A 16,401-nucleotide genomic window follows, 5' to 3' on the forward strand; every position below is an offset into this window, starting at 1 on the left:
AGGTCTAGCTGGGTCAAGCCGCAGCAGAGGACACACACACACACACACACACACACACACACACACACACAGGGCCAAAGCCTGTTCCTGAGTTCAGAAGCAAATTGGAATTTTAGCGTCTTGGTGAAGGCAAAATGGGGTGGAGGGAAAGACGCGGAACGCTGTGCTAGTTCTCCCAGGTCTGGGGACAGATCCAGTTTTTTGTGGATCCTGAGCCTTGTACAATTTGCGGGCCTCTTTAAAAAAAGAATGCAAAATTAGGAATGAGCTACAGGACATCAGAAGGGGTCCTTGCCGATGAGAGATCCTGAGGCTTAAGCTTCATAACCGCCATCAGCTCCTTCGCGGGCCCTGGAGTTGAGCATGTGTGGCGGCAGGGGGCTCTCGTGAGCCTTACCCACAAAACGGCAATGGGGGGTTTCTCTAAGGCCACGTGCATTGGTTCAGTCCCTGCCTCAGGGAGTGGGCTACGGAGCTGGGCAGGGAAGAAGGCAGGAGGTTCGGTTCCGCTTCCTCTTCATCCTGCCCGCACGCGTGGCAGATGCTCCGTACACACTTGCTGACCCACCAACTCAAGTGGCCCCACTGCTTGGTCCCCTACCCGTCCCTCCCTTCTTTCTGGCTTCCCGGCCACATTTCAAGTTTCCACATCGAGGAAGATTACTGCCGAACTGTCTGTCTGCAGGGGTGAGTAAGTCAGACCCAACCTATGAACAGGTTTCCTGCTCACCTGGACCATTCCTCACCGAAGGTGTCCAGGCATGAGTGACACAAACTTCAGTATCAGCCCAACAAACAATGATGTCATCATCATTCTTCGCAAACCTGCTACTTGGTGCAGCACGGGCACCTGGTCAGTAGGAAGCAAGGGGACAGGAGCTCTGTTGCTCAGGACTGCCCAGTGCTCCAAGAGGACCCTAGGGACGAACTGCTCAACGGAGTGCAGGTGTTGCCCTGTGAGAGGAGAAAACCTCCCTGTCAGGAATCCCTGCTCCGCCCTGGCCAGCTCGCCACCCTCCTGACCAAGCCGCGATCTCCAGTTTGGGTCATCTTGTTATAGTCTGGCCCTGTCTTCTCCTCCATGGCCCCTTCCAAGACCTCCCTGGATGCCAGGAAGGTGCCCACCATGCATCTTTATTGCAAGAGCACAAAATAAATTGATGTGAATTTAGAGTATCTAGCTAAATATAGCTATGCTTGCATGTTTCCACGGGACTTGTAAAAATAATATATAAACTCTCCTAATCTAGCGGCAAAATCACTTACTCAAAACTTAAAAGAAAATGAGGCGAAGCCTAAAAAAATGGAAAGCCATTTGGTTTAGTTATATAGCTTACTTTCATATATGCTACAGTTTGGTATTTATAAGCAAACCAGCTGCTAAATGTTCTTGTTCTTTCTTGAACAAAACAGTGAGAACAACCTCTTACATATAAAAGTGTCTTCATGAAGCCATTTATCACAAGGAGAAAAGTGTCCTGCAAATTCTCATCTGTAAAATGGAGCTAATATTGTGATGGGAATATATCATTTAATGGCCACCATTATTGGGGTGCTTACTATGTGCCAGGCCTGTGCTGAGCATTTCATATAGATTAGTTCACTTAATCCTCTCAGTAACCCGGTACAGGATTATCCTCCACTTATTCATGTGAAATTTGAGACTTTAAGAGTAAGTGACTTGCTCAACTGTTGCTGGAGGATTGACACTTGTTTTCAAGGCTTTAAAAGTTTTTTAGAAATCATCACAACCGTCAAATGCAAACAATGATAACAGCCCATTTATTGAATATATACTATGTGACAGGCCACTGTGCTGAATTCATTACATGCATTGGTTCCTTTAATACAGCTCTCTTGCAAGGCAACTGTCATCCCCATTTAACAGATGACGAAACTGAAGCGCAAAGATGCTAAACCACTCTGCCCAAAGCATCTCAAGCAGCTGAGGAATGGTCTGAACTCTAGTCTCTCTGCTTATACTATGCCACCTCCCTACTGTAAAATGCACACAAATATTAATAGAAAGTTTGTTTTCAGTAACAGCCCGTTAAGCTATTTCATATATAGAGATTTTTGAATGGCCCAGTAAAAATCACTATATTCTTTCATGCCAAGAGAAGAAGACAGGTGAGCAGTGCTAGGGGAGATGAATTCTGCCCTCCGGGCCTCTGTCTCCAGCATCATGTGGGGCAGGAGGAAGGGCACAGGGACGGGGGAGACAGGGAGGGAGCTGCACCTCACATCTTTGTAGACAGCATGAAAAGTAACACTAGCATGTAAACCAGGTTCACATCTGGATACGTAAGGTTGAGACTTGCCAGGGGAACCAGTCCATGATGGAACGACCCAAAACGCATTTAGTATTTTCTTAGGCCACTGTCCCCAAAGTGACTTCAACTTTAGCTGACCCAAGAGGCTTGCTAGCACATGTCGCTCGCTCATCTGAGACGCTGCCTTCACCACGGGGTGGGGAACATAAACACAGAGTGATCAACTTGTTGTGGGATCCACCGTCACAGTGGCCCAACTTGCACATGACAAAGAAGGTCACCTGGCAGAGAGGCCCAGTTCCCGATGCTGGGGAGAAGGCAAACCAACCAGCTGAGTCCAAAGGACACTTAAACATACGAGAAAAACTGCAAAAAAGCAGGGATGGGGTGTCTTTGGAGGACAGTAGGGCACATTCGGCAAGGCTTGATTTTGGGGAGTTCATCAACTGTGGATGGACCCCTGATCCAGATGCCCCCATGAAGCAAGGCAAATCAGCTCTCAGATCAAGAGAAAGGATATTAGTTAGGGTAATGAGCGTGAGAAATGGTGCTTGAGCACAGAGTTTCCCAATACTAGCTTTCTGCTGGGGTTATGTGCTGTTGGTGCGACAGCAAAGAAAACCGGCCCAGAGACAAGGTCAGAGGCTTCCCTGTGGTTTTAGAGAACAGAGTGTTGGTGCAAACCTGGCTGCCACTCGAATCCCTGCAGCCCAGGCAGATTTACTCAGACGAGCCTCACGTGCACACTTCGGATCCCATCAAAGGCAAGGTTACAGGGACTCAGGCGTGGCTTCACGGGAGCAGCATCTTTCCAACAACTCCAAGCATCTGAAAATCGGAATGGGATGCTTCTTGGGAGGGAGGGAGAGAGGGAGGGAGGGAGCTTGCCATGCCTGGACAGTTTTCAAGCACAGGCTAAAGGACCGCTTTTCAGGGTGTTGCAGAGGAGTTCCTCGAACTGGGCCAACAGTTAATATAACAAGATGCTCAGGTGGAAGTTTCCATTGTGGCAACACGATTCAGCAGATGGGAAATTCCAAAGCCGGGGCCAGACCACTATATGGAAATTCCTAAGAAGTTGACCTAGCTGGTTCAAAGGTCCATAAGGAGGATATTAACAGGTTCAGGACAGTGGAAAGTGATGGAGGATTTTGTGGGGCAGATTCCTCAGAAATGCTTTGATTCCTGGCCTCCCCAAGGTGGGTGGAGTGGTGGGAGTCCACTTTTCATCTCAAACCTGGAGACAAGAGTTTCAAAAGACAGCACCTGGAGGGCTCCTCGAGTTTGGGGATTGGTATGTGACACCTGCTTGAGGAACCAAAATGTGGGAGGGGAGCTGAAGCAATATAAGGTGACAGAGTAGAAGAAAGGGCCTGCTCGCCCCCTCCCACGATGGGGGGTTAAAGGGCACCAGGAATGCCAGCTCTGGTCTCTTTGAAACAGGCTCTACCCACCAGGGCTTCAGACTGAGGATGAGGGAACCCCAAAGAGAGAATCTGTATGGGAACGAGAAGCTGATGGAGGATGGTAGCAACCAGCAGAAGGAGAGGCACTGCCCGAATCCTGGGAGGTCCTGGTGGAATGTGCTGGTGTGGGAGTCCTCAGGACAGCCATGGAAACAGCTAGGAAAGCAAAAGAGAGTCCATTCACCCACCAGCCAGGCTCAGAGAACCCAGTGTCAGGCGCGACAACAGTGGTCAGGTAAGAGCTTTCCTCCCTCTCTGCCTCACCTGGGCAGGCCTGGAATGGTGGGCAAGATGGAGGGAAGTCTCCTCTTGGAGTAAACACTGACCGTTCATAGATTAAAGTGAGCATTTCCAATTTCCAGAAAGTATGCGGCGTGTGTGTGTGTGTGTGTGTGTGTATGTGTGTCACTTATAGGGGTCGTAGGACTTTTTGTTACCTAAGAGTAACCAGAAATGTCATAGGCCTGATCAAGTTTTTATCAGGAAATGGGGAAAGACACACCCCAGTGAATCAACTTTAAAGGCACGGTGAGAGACAAGAATAAAGCCGTGTCTTAATTATGTCTCACAAGCTGCGCTGTACAGCGTCCCAGTCACAGCTAACCTTTGCAGCAGTGCCTGTGGGCCAGGCACTGGGACGAGGACTCTACAGACATGACCTCATCCAGGCCCCCAACAGCTCTGTGAGGCAGGTATTATCACCCCTTTGACAGAAAAGGAAACTGTGGCTCAGAGAGGTAAGGCAACTTTCCCAGAGTCACACAGGGAGGTGAGCAGAGTAGTAGCTCGGACTCAACCACAAGTCTGACATTGAACTCTGGACTCTCTTCTCCCAGATGAGTAGTTTTCAGCAGCCAGTGATGACAAAAGCAGGATAGGGATCTTGGGATCTTTCCATCCTTCCCTCTAAGGAGTCCCTGAGCTAGAAAAGCAGAGAGCCAAGTTTGAAAACCACTGAACTGCACGATCTCAGCAGTCTCCTCCAACTCTGGGGTTCTAGGATTCTATCACGTGGGGGTTGGGAGTGGAGAGGTGTGGACCCACAAAAGAGGACACGGGGAAGAGGGAAAAGCCAGACTTTGTGTCCTGTGTTCCCAGAGAGGCAGCCGAAGGAGCTGGTTCCAGCAGGTGGTACCAAAACAAACCTGAGGTTCAGAGAATTACAGTCACGTGTATAAATATACAGTTCAGACAATGCACATAAAGCACTTAGCACAGGGTGAACACCAGAGTAAAAGCATTAGGTAAATGGCAACTACGACTGTGAAAAGTTTACATATACGCCTAAAACCCTCAACATGCAATTTGATGCAACATACTCAGCCACTGACATCACTGTGTCTGTTCCATAGGGAGCTGTGTTTATCATGGATGCTAAACTCTACTCGCTGAGCCAAGAAAAGAAATGAACACATAAGATTAAGCTAGCCAAATCTAAAACAATTTGAGTAAGTCTTCTCTTAAGCAGTAGGGGGCTAGGGAGTCCTATGAAAAAATCATGGAAGCATGATCCCTTTCTCCAGTAAAAAAAAAAGTACATACACAGCATTTTGCAAATAATTAGAGAAGCCCATTCATTGATTCATTCAATGGATTACAGATCCACTGAAGTCTATTCATCATCTTCAGGTTAATAATCTAGATCCAAGGGACACGACCTGAGGTCGTCAGGCCAAAAGCTGCCTACGTGACCCCACAGTGGGGTCACCCACACTCCTCCTCTCAGTATGCTCACTGTTGCTAGTCTGATCATGATACTAAACTTGGAATAGGTAGTCAATGTAACTGAAGCTGAATCTAATTTTAAACCTTTCAAGTTTAATGGACGCCAAATTAAGAATTTCTAAATCAGTGCACTCTGGTACCTAGAAATTTTAATTGCTTGGCATGCTCTTTCTTTCCTTTCTTCTGGTAACAAAATTCCTCCTTTTTCCTAGGGACCCTGTGCCATGTGCTTCGGGTACGATTCATCCTCTTTCAAGGAACACATGAACAAGCCCTGGCCAAGCAGATACTGCTTATTGTCTACTGCCTACTTCTAGCCAGGTTGATTCAGGCAAGGAGTCCAAACTGGGCCAGACCTCCTTGGTACTATTGTTAGAACAATGACAAAAGAGGCACTCTCTTTTCTCTGAGATCCACAGCTGTGAAGATGATGGAAGTGTAACGCTGATGGCTACCTCTGCAAGGTACTGAGGGGGAGACTGCCTAAGAATGAAGCTGACAGAGTTAAGCAGAATCAAGAGACGGAGAGAGTGAAGGATAATGGCCTGATGTTTTCTGGAACACCTGGATACACCCATGCCTGAAGTCCATGCCAACACGGACATGTTAGTCATTAAGTCAAGACACTAGTTTAAGTTGGACTTCTGTTACTTGCTACCAAAATAATTCTAACTAAGAAACCTGATCTAAATGAAGACAAAGCCCAAAAGGAAATTCCCATTTATGGACAGTCCTCGTGGAATTCTGGGCTCCTCTCTGACAATGATCCTTACTGAATTAACTTTTTTTTCATCCTATGCACATTACTTTCATATCACCCTCTGCTCCCTTACCAGTGCTGCCAACCCCTCAGACACTACTGCTGCAAAAATTATTAAAGTCACCGACTAGAAGAAGAAAATCACATAAGTGGACAATAGTAGCTCAGTTTATAGTTCGCTGCCATCCAATACATCCTTGGAGTCTACTAATCTTATTCCAGTGAGCTTCTCAAACTGCCCTGCTTCCCTCAAAAGGTACAGAACACTCTGGTACCTAAAATGACGTAGAGCCACAGGGCTCAAAACAGAAGGAGAGATGAACGTGGAGCAAGCGAAGTGGGCCACACAGGTCACAGGGGACAGGGTCCGTGTAAATTCTGTGCATCAAAAGGCCACTCCGCAGACTGAGTCAGGGCATAGCACGATTTGGAGTTGGGAGAAATAACTTTCACTGAGTACTTCCCAGGAAGTTGTTTATTATTCTTTTAGAACTGGGATGGTAAGGAGATCTCAACTCGTGTGCCAAGCCTGGGCCATAGCCAAACGTCTGGGCTCAGCATCAAGAGCCATGACGGTCTGTGACATGCATCACACGGGAGAGAGGAGGGATGAATATATACGCTTGTTATTACAGCGGAAAATATTACTTTTTTTTTTTTTTCGGTACCCGGGCCTCTCACTGTTGTGGCCTCTCCCGTTGCGGAGCACAGGCTCCGGACGCGCAGGCTCAGCGGCCATGGCTCACGGGCCCAGCTGCTCCGCGTCATGTGGGATCTTCCCTGACCGGGGCACGAACCCGCGTCCCCTGCATCGGCAGGCGGACTCTCAACCACTGCGCCACCAGGGAAGCCCTGAAAATGTTACATTTTATACTTGGGTGAAGCAAGGCCAGCAGAGAAAGGCACACCTGGGCTGGAAGGCGCTTCTTGGGCAGCACTCAGGTGTCACACATCGTTGGTCTACATGGAGGGCAGTCCTCATCAGTCACTTCTATAGGGATCTTGTTCGCTGCCTTAGGTGGCGTCCTCCTCCTGAGCACCCAGGGGGCAATTACTCTACGTCTCGAAAGAATCACAATCAACCTTGCTTCTTCTGAGTAACTAGAGTGCTTTTATCCTCTAGCCACCAAGAACTCCCAACTGAGCACGTTTTCCTAGTACTGACTGCTCAGGAACTCAGAGGCCAGACCATGGGGGCTGCTAGTGTGCGTACAGGCTCTCACTTAAGAACTGGGGGCCTAACCTAATCTCGGATTTCACCTTACTTTTCCTTCCCCACAAATTTCCTTCCTTCCTTCTTTGTCTGAATCTTAATATATGTGTATTTAAAAGCTACCTCAAAACTCTTTGAAAGAAGACAGGCACATACACTAGATCAATAGCAATCAAAATAATGTACAACGAATCAGACAGTGAACAGAGGACAGTTTTATAAATGCTGCCTGTTGTGATAGCTGTTCCAGGGAAGTTCCAAGCAAGCAGCGTGAGCATGTGGTGGGCCTTAGACCAGAGACAGCCCTGGGCCAAACTGTCACGTCAGCAAATGTCTCAGACCACGCCCGCCCTCCAACCCTCCTGCACTCCCCTCCCCCTACTCCATCCTTCCTCAGGCAGTTGGGTGCCCTGTGGTCCATTCCTGCACGTCCCACACCTACTCTCTCCCTAGTACTGTTGCTTGCTCTCCCTTCCCCAACTTCTCCCACCAATCAAAGCAGATCACACTTCTACAGGTCCCTGTACTTGACACTGGTAAGCTGTCAATGGCTGATAGCGGCTCAACCAACTATTTCTCTCAGGAATGAAGAGGGAGAAATCAAAGGACTAAATCACTAATGGTGGAATAGGCTGTAATTATGATACAGATGCAACTGAACAAGGGGATCTTCTTGTAAATTTCCAATAATTCTATGGGAAGCAGTTACCACAGTGGCCAGCATACAGTCGGCATTCAATGAACAGTAGACACTAATTATGACTACTGTTGCTATAATTATTAATCCTTCCACCACTGGATTACTCACTGTCTATTCCTCTATCACTACCATGACTACCACCACAGAGGTAACTGCTAGCCACAGATCCATAATCAATTAATGTATTTTAATTACATTCTATGGTTTATAAAGCACTTGCGTATACATCATCCTTTTTTTTTTAAGAGGGAACACTTCTTTTTATTCTTTTTTTGAACAACTTCATTGAGATATAATTCATATACCATACAATTCACCCATTTTCATGTACAATTCAGTGGTTTTTAGTACATTTACAGGCACTGGGCAACAACTGCCAGAATGAACTTTAGAACGTCTTTATCACGCCAAAAGGAAACCCTATACCTTTAGCTATCTCCCCACGTCCCCCATTTTCACCTCCCAGCCCTAAGCAATGAATAATCTACTTCTGTCTCCAAGGATTCCCCTATTCTGCATTTTCATATGAATGGAATCACATTATATGTGGACATCTGTAACTGGCTTCTTTCACTTAGCATAACATGTTCAGGGGTTATCCATGTTGTAACATGTATCAGTACTTCATTCCCTTTTCCATCATCCTTTTTTATCTTCCTGGCAATCCTCAAGTTAAATGTTATTTCCGTTTTACAGATGAGGATACTGAAGCTCAGAAAGGTCCCATTTATAAGGTCCTAGAGCCAAGAAGTAGCAGAGCCAGGACTCAAACCCCAGTCTCATTTCTTGTTCTTTCCTCAACAAGTGGTTGCCAACTCTGTAGCTATTACATCAGAATCATCTGAGTGCTTCAAGGTCCCCAGGTTCACCTAATGAACGTAGACGGCCCAGTGAAGGGACTGTGAACTTGTAGTTCAACAGGTACCTCATGCGATCCTGGGGAGCTGCTGGTGGGTGACCAGGTGCAGGGTCCTGGCTGACTAAGTACCCACTGTCCTCTCGGCCCTGTGCTGAGTACTACAAGGGAGACACATGGAACCTTCTGCTCTCAAGGCACTGACACAGGTACTGAGGAGGTAAGACTAGGAAGCTGAAGAAGGGTGCGTGACAGAAGACAGTGTTTGGCTTTGAAGTATTCGGAGCAGAGAAGATCACAGATGGTGGGAAGAGGCAGGGAAGGCCACGTTACAGAGAAGGGAAGATTCCACTGGGCCCTGCAGAATGAGGAGGACTTCCAAGCAGAGAAGGGGTGAGCTGCATGAGGTGTCCTCGGGAGAAACGGTAAACAGGCTAGTCTGGCTAGAGGAAAAGGAATAGTGGGAGCTGAACAAGAGAGGACTGGGCCAGATAATGGAAGTGGAGAAGCCAGAGAGGAGTCTAGGCTGGTGTGGTGGATGAAATGGGGGCACTGACAGTCTCTGAGCAAAGGAGGAACTTCCTGAAAGTTGAATTGAAGGAAGACTGGTGTGGCGGTGCTGCGTACCATGAAGCGAGGCTGGGAGCGGAAAGCTGGTATTGGCAAGACCACCCAGGATGCTGCTGAACGGACCGGGATGCCAGGCGGCAGTCAGCAAGACCAGGATCCCAGGGTCTGTCGATCAGAACGGGCCGAGGGGACGGGCTGTGAGATGGGAGCGTGACCTGAGCCCTCTCACTCTCCAGGCACTTTTCATCCCATCACAGCTGTTTCCGTGAGACCCATAAACACTGTAGGGTGGATTGTGAAAATGGCCGCAAATCTTCCCCTCTCTGTAACCATCCTCCCTGCAACGTGATTCCGCAGCTCGCCTCACCGCGAGGTAGAATCTATTCCTGTACCTCTTGAATCTACACTAGCCACATAGCTTCTTTTAGCCAACAGAATGTGGTGGACGCAACGCTGTGGCAGTTCTGAGCCTTGGCCTCAAGACGCATCTGCTGTGTCTCTTGGTACCCTGCCCAAATGCCATGTGCACAAGCTCAGGGTAGCCTGCAGGACAGTGAGACACATGTCTTAGTCATTGTCATCACTCCAGCGGACAGCCAGGTGACCCCCAGCCTAGGTGACCTGGACCTGCAGCTGATTGAAGACACATGAATGGTCCTAGCTGAAACCAAAAGAATCACACACCTAGGCCCAGCCCAAATCGCCAACTGACAGAATTATGGGACAAAGAAATGATTGCTATTTTGAGTCAGTGAATTTTGAAGAGGTTTGTTATACAGCAAAAGCTAACTGATACACAATGCAAATAACATTATCGCCACATATCAGGGAGCGGTGTTACCTGAAGCCTCAGAAGCTTTTTCACTTCAGAAGTACATTACTTTCCCAGCTCTAAAGGAAGTTTTCTACCACTACAGAACTGTTATCTCATGACAGTCACATTTAGGTTTAAAGAGAGATGAGAGAAAAAATAGGGCAATAAGAAAGTTAATGTTACATCTATGAGCCAGTCTTCATTACAACACACTGCAAGGAACTGTCTGAATTCCTTGGCTGAAATATCACTTTGTTGTTTTGGATACTGTTTGAAACAAGCAGACTATCAACAGGGACCTGGAAATAGTTTCAACACACAAAAAAAGTTTTTATTTTAATAGTATTTGGCATGCAATCATAGATCTTTTCCCTGATCATGTTCTTAGCAAAAGAACATGGATTGATCTGTTTTTTTTTAAGGCATGGAAACATCGTAAATCATTTCAGAGGAAAAAAAAATGTAAATAAATAGACATCTAATCAAAGGACTAGTAGAGATGCATCTAACTTAGCAGTGTGAGTATCATTTCAAAAGTGATGTCAAACGGTCACTTTGTTTTAAAAATGAAAGAGCACTTACCAGTAAGACTCTGTGTGGCCCACCGTTACCAGGTTTTTAGGTGATGGAATAAATCTGAAATAGAATGAAACAAGCATTCCGTAAGTAAATCACATTTGGAAAGGTGTGCCTTCGATCCCAGTGACTGCCATCACATTGAGTGTTTATTCTTTTAGTTAAAGATTAGCAAAGCTTTTTCTGGCTCCTGATGGAATAGGGGGAGTTTTTTGCCTACATATTTCAACTTCCTGAACAGAGAGCATTCTCTCATCTCCTTCAGGGAGTGTTCAAAGTCTGAGGCCAGTATAACTATAAATGGTAGTGTTTTTGTCCAAACCCCTCCAAGTCAGCGGAAGCCTCCCGGGTTGTTGCTCTTGCTTTGGTCCCTCCACTCCCTTCTGCTAGCACCAAGCCATGACTCCCTTTATGGAACCGATTAAAAAACGGATGGTCCAGTATAACTTGAAGGGCAATAGGAGGAGTGTACCAGGCTTTTCAATAGTGATCACCTGATCACAGATAACCACACCTTTTTATTTTATTGATAATGGTGAGCCTAAAGCCCTGCTGTTCAACAGAAATATAACACAAGCCACATATATAACTTTAAATTTTCTAGTGGCCACATTAAAAAAGCAAAAAGAAACAGACGACAATTTTAATATTTAACTGAATTTACTCACAATATTATCATTTCAACATGCAACCAATATAAAAAATGATTAATGAGACATTTTGCTTTTTTTTTTTTTTTTTGTCATACTAAATCTTCAAGACCCAGTACATTTCAACTCGGGCTAGCAGCAGTCCAAGTAGTCAACAGCCACAGCAGCTAGTGGCTTCCGTATCAGACAGCATGGGCCTAGGGAACCTATCCTTGGCCTTCAGGTACTGGTAAGGATCCAAAGTGAGTGAAATGCACATGGAGATTTTGTTTATCTATTTTCCTGCTCTTAGGAATTCATCATTAATTACCACATTCCATGATGTCATTTAGTAGAAATAATAACATAATAATAGGAAGAGATATGGGAACATATGTATATGCATAACTGATTCACTTTGTTATAAAGCAGAAACTAACACACCATTGTAAAGCAATTATACCCCAATAAAGATGTTAAAAAAAACCCATAATAATGGCAAATACCGTATAGTACTTGCTATGTGTTCTCGGCAAGCTCCCATGTTACCTTAATGAACCCTCACAATAACTTCACGAGGTACGTATATTATCATTCCCATTTTGTAATGAGGAAACTGAGGCACAGAGAGGTTAAGTAATTACTCAAGGTTATAAGATACTGACAGAGCTGGGATTCTAATCTACGTAGCTGGTCTCCAGAGCCCATGCCCTTAGCCACTATATTCTCAATTAAATTTGAACGGGTCAAAATAAGATAATTACTTTCAGTTTTAATTATAACTGTCAAATGATCCAAGGTTGCTCCCATCATACATGGTCAGATAATAGCACTGATGGCAGATGGAGAATTGATGGGATGTACTAGCAAATTAAATTTAAAATAATTTGGGGTGGGAACACAAAAACCACAGGTAAGCCTGGGGTCAAAAAGACTGTACTGTGTCTAGGGGGCCTTTCTGGATGACCAAGATGGAGGTGCAGGGAGAGGTTAAGGTGGGGTCTTTGGAAAATCGTGTCTTTGTGATTTTTCTGAGGGAAGAGTCTATCACTTTCATCTGATTCTCAAATGAGTCTGTAAGCTAGACATCTCTGTATCAGTCTTAGCAGGGGTAGGGAGTAGAAAGGAATTACATACACATATCCTTTCACTTTATTAATCTGTGTCCCCCTCCAAAGAAATCATACCCAATGAGCAAAATCAAATCCACACACATGAATTTCCTGCCCAAATGATAGGGAAGGAGGCTGGTGAGGGACATCATTTAGAATCAACAGGCTGTGGGCTGAGGCCACTGGGGGTGCTGCCTCCCAGTCTCCCAAGGCGACCCCGGAACCTGCTGAAAATCCTTCAGTGGCTTCCTCTAGGTGGTAGGATTAAGTCCAAGCCCCTTAGCCCAGTCTCCAAAGCCCCAGTGACCTCGTACCTGCCCCTCAGGCACTCTCCTGTGAGCACTTGCCCTTCACCCACACAAACCTATTTACAGGTCCCTAAATGCTCCCCCCCGCCACTCTCACTTCTCTGTACCTTTGCAGATTGTGTTCCTTTTGTCAAGCACGTCTTTTCCCTACAGTATCTGCCTGCCTTCAAGTCTCAATTAAAAACTCAACACTTCTGGGGAGCCTGTGTGAACTCCTTCGGCTGGCTTAGGGGCAACTTCTCTGCAGTAACAGTAGTAAAGTAGTATTCACTCAACTCAACTGATAATTATGTACCACTACTACTGATAATAATAAAAGCTGATTTTTTATGGAGCATTTCAAGGGCTTTACGTGCTCCTTTAATCATCTCAGTAATCTCATGAAATGGGTTATTACCCCATTTAGCAGGTGAGCAAACTGAGGCATAGAGGTCAAGTCAGTAGCCTAGGGTCACACAGCTTATAAATGGCAGAGGCAGACGTCTAGGGTCACACAGCTTATAAATGGCAGAGCCAGACTGTAAACCCAGACAGCCTGGTTCCAGAGCCTGCACTCTCTCTCTTTTTTTTATTTAAGTTGACGTAATTTGATTTACAGTGTTGTGTTAGTGTCAGGTGTATAGCAAAGTGATTCAGTTTTCTATACTGTATATATAAAGAATATATATATATTCTTCTCAGATTCTTTTCCATTATAGATTACAAGATATTGAATATAGTTCTCTATGGTATATAGTACATCCTTGTTGTTTATTTTATATGTAGTGGTATGTATCTGTTAATCTCAAACTCCAAATTTATACCTCCCCTCACTTTCTCTTTGGCAACCATAAATTCGTTTTCTGTGCCAGAGCCTGGACTCTTTAACGCTATACCGGGCCTGACTCCCTCTGTGTCCCACTGCCTTCTACTCTCATTGCCCCTGTACTTCCCTCTGTTAATCCAAGTGGCTCCTGTGTTTCAGTTTTTTATTTACTGGTCTCTCTGTCCACTTGTTTGCAGAATCTCTGGAGGTTGAGAATGTGTCTAACTCATCTTTGTCTTTCCAGGACCTTGCAATGTGTTTGGTATGCAGCAGGTGCTCCATAAAGGCACACACATGAAAACACTGGCACAGCACTGGAAGGACAGGGGTCAGGGGTACAAACCTGGGCCTAATAAAAACACACCAGGAGAAAGAGTCTCCAGATATGCACTTGAACAAAGCAAGCTTTTTGTTTTTTAATTTTTTAAATGGTTTTTTAAAAATTTATTTTATTTATTTATTTTTGTCTGTGTTGGGTCTTCGTTGCTGCGCGCGGGCTTTCTCTAGTTGTGGCGAGCGGGGGCTACTCTTTGTTGCGGTGCGTGGGCCTCTCATTGCAGTGGCTTCTCTCATTGTGGAGCACGGGCTCTAGGCGCGTGGGCTTCAGTAGTTGTGGCACACGGGCTCAGTAGTTGTGGCTCACGGGCTCTAGAGCACAGGCTCAGTAGTTGTGGCACACGAGCTTAGTTGCTCTGCGGCATGTGGGATCTTCCCGGACCAGGGATCGAATCCGTGTCCCCTGCATTGGCAGGCGGATTCTCAACCACTTGCGCCACCGGGGAAGCCCAACAAAGCAAGCTTTAACTTCATCTTTTAAATTCAGCCTGTGCTGAGGGAATGGTCATTTCCTAGGTCTGTTTAATACCAGAGGAAACAGAAGCAATGCAGGCCAGGGCATGGCTAACTTGATCATACCCCCAACAAGTTCATCAGTTCCATCTTACACTGCACATGGATTTACGTAATAACATGCCTTGGCTGGCCACTATAAAGAAATACCAGAAAAGACACTTTCCTTTAAAAAAATGCAATATTCAAGGAAAAAAGGACAGAAAATGCTATTTATAAAGTTTTCTTGGTTTCCAATAACTGGCTATGAGTATGTTCCAAACATCTTTTTTTTTTTTTTTTTTTTTTTTTTAAAAGACAACAGCCTCATGTTGAAAATCTCCTTTTGCTGTTCAGATGTCGTTGTGCCACTTTCTACCCCAGAGTTCCATAAGATGCTTCCTTCCATCACTACCTACACTTCCCTTGGATGGATATAAAAGTCCTTGTAGGAGGACACTCTCTTTCTCTAACAGTAGGAAAGAAAAAAGCTTCACGATCTAGGACATACATAGACTTCTAGAGAAAAAGAGACCTCCTTCTGGCTCATGTCAGAGACTGCATCAGGACTGCGCCCAGCCCACCTACTCAGACATAAATACAATTAGCCATAATACCCACCCTTCCTACTTGCATCCAGAATATAAAAGAGACCACCAGCTTCCCACGGATACGGATGTCAGCATCCTCTCAGATATTAACAACCACATTATAAATCTGCATTTTTGATCTTGCTCTCTCATCTCCTTCCACAATGAACAGTAATTTAATTATTCTTGAGAGGTTTACTGAGTGCAAATTAAGGGCCAGGCACAGTTGTAGGTGCTGGAGATACAGCAGTGAATGAGGTAAATAAGGTTCCTGACATAGGGGCCCTTACATTTAATAGGAAACAGAAAATAAACAAGGATACAAAGAAGAAAAATAAGAGAACTTCTAGATAAGTTCTACAAATTCTTTCCTACAAGCAGCGAGTGATGCAACCCCCTGGAGAGCTTCACAATGTCTCTTTGGAGGCTGAATGGAGAAGTTTCAAAAAGGCAACAGTGAGTGAACGGATCAATGGTGGCCAATTCTGAGGCTACTCAATTGTGCAGGTGAGATATGATGGTACCTTTGCCTAGGATGGTAGCAGTAGAGATGGAGAGAAACAGATGCATTCAGGACAGGTTCTGGAGGTAAAACAACTAGGACCTGCTGATGAAGTGGATGTGGCCAATGAGGAAAAGGAAGGGGCTGAGATGACACACAGGTTTTGGTTCAAGCAACTGGGTCAATGATGGCTTCCTTGAGGGAGAAACGGGTTGAGAGAGGAAAGAAAATCAAGAACTCTGATTTGACCCTGTTAACTTGGAGACATCCAAGTGGAGATGGCAAAAAAATACTGAGAAGTCTAGAACTGTGTTGTCCAATACTATAGCCGTTAGCACATGTAGGGATTTAAATGTAAATATATACAGTTACAAACTCATTCCCCCAGTGCATGAGCCACATCCAAGTGGTCAGGTGGACACAGAAGCAGCTACTGTCCTGAAGAGCACAGGTGTAGAATGTTTCAATCACCATAAAAAGCTCTATTGGACAGGACTTGTCTAGAATGAACATGATAACCTGCTAGACTCCTTTCATTATTATAAAGCTTATTGCAATTATAAAATACAAAATGATAGTCCTTGGAGACCTAATTTAGCTTTGAATGGCAATTGGATTATGATCTGTCTGAACATATTTGTTCCTAGTCTCATTTTAATTCTCTAGAAAATAAC

At 45.3% G+C, this 16,401-nt stretch overlaps 1 protein-coding gene across 2 annotated transcripts in view; it reads right to left on the reverse strand.

Moving 5' to 3' along the window:
• GNG12 (G protein subunit gamma 12) overlaps positions 1-16,401 on the reverse strand; it is a 124,488-nt gene that overhangs the window by 63,696 nt on the left and 44,391 nt on the right. For both annotated transcript variants that reach the window (XM_060023716.1, XM_060023711.1), the window contains exon 2: positions 10,960-11,013. The gene's annotated coding sequence lies outside the window, so the exon portion shown is untranslated. The remainder of the gene's footprint in view (positions 1-10,959; positions 11,014-16,401) is intronic.

This window comes from Delphinus delphis, chromosome 1, assembly GCF_949987515.2.
Source record: "Delphinus delphis chromosome 1, mDelDel1.2, whole genome shotgun sequence".
Classification (NCBI taxonomy): Eukaryota; Metazoa; Chordata; class Mammalia; order Artiodactyla; family Delphinidae; genus Delphinus; species Delphinus delphis.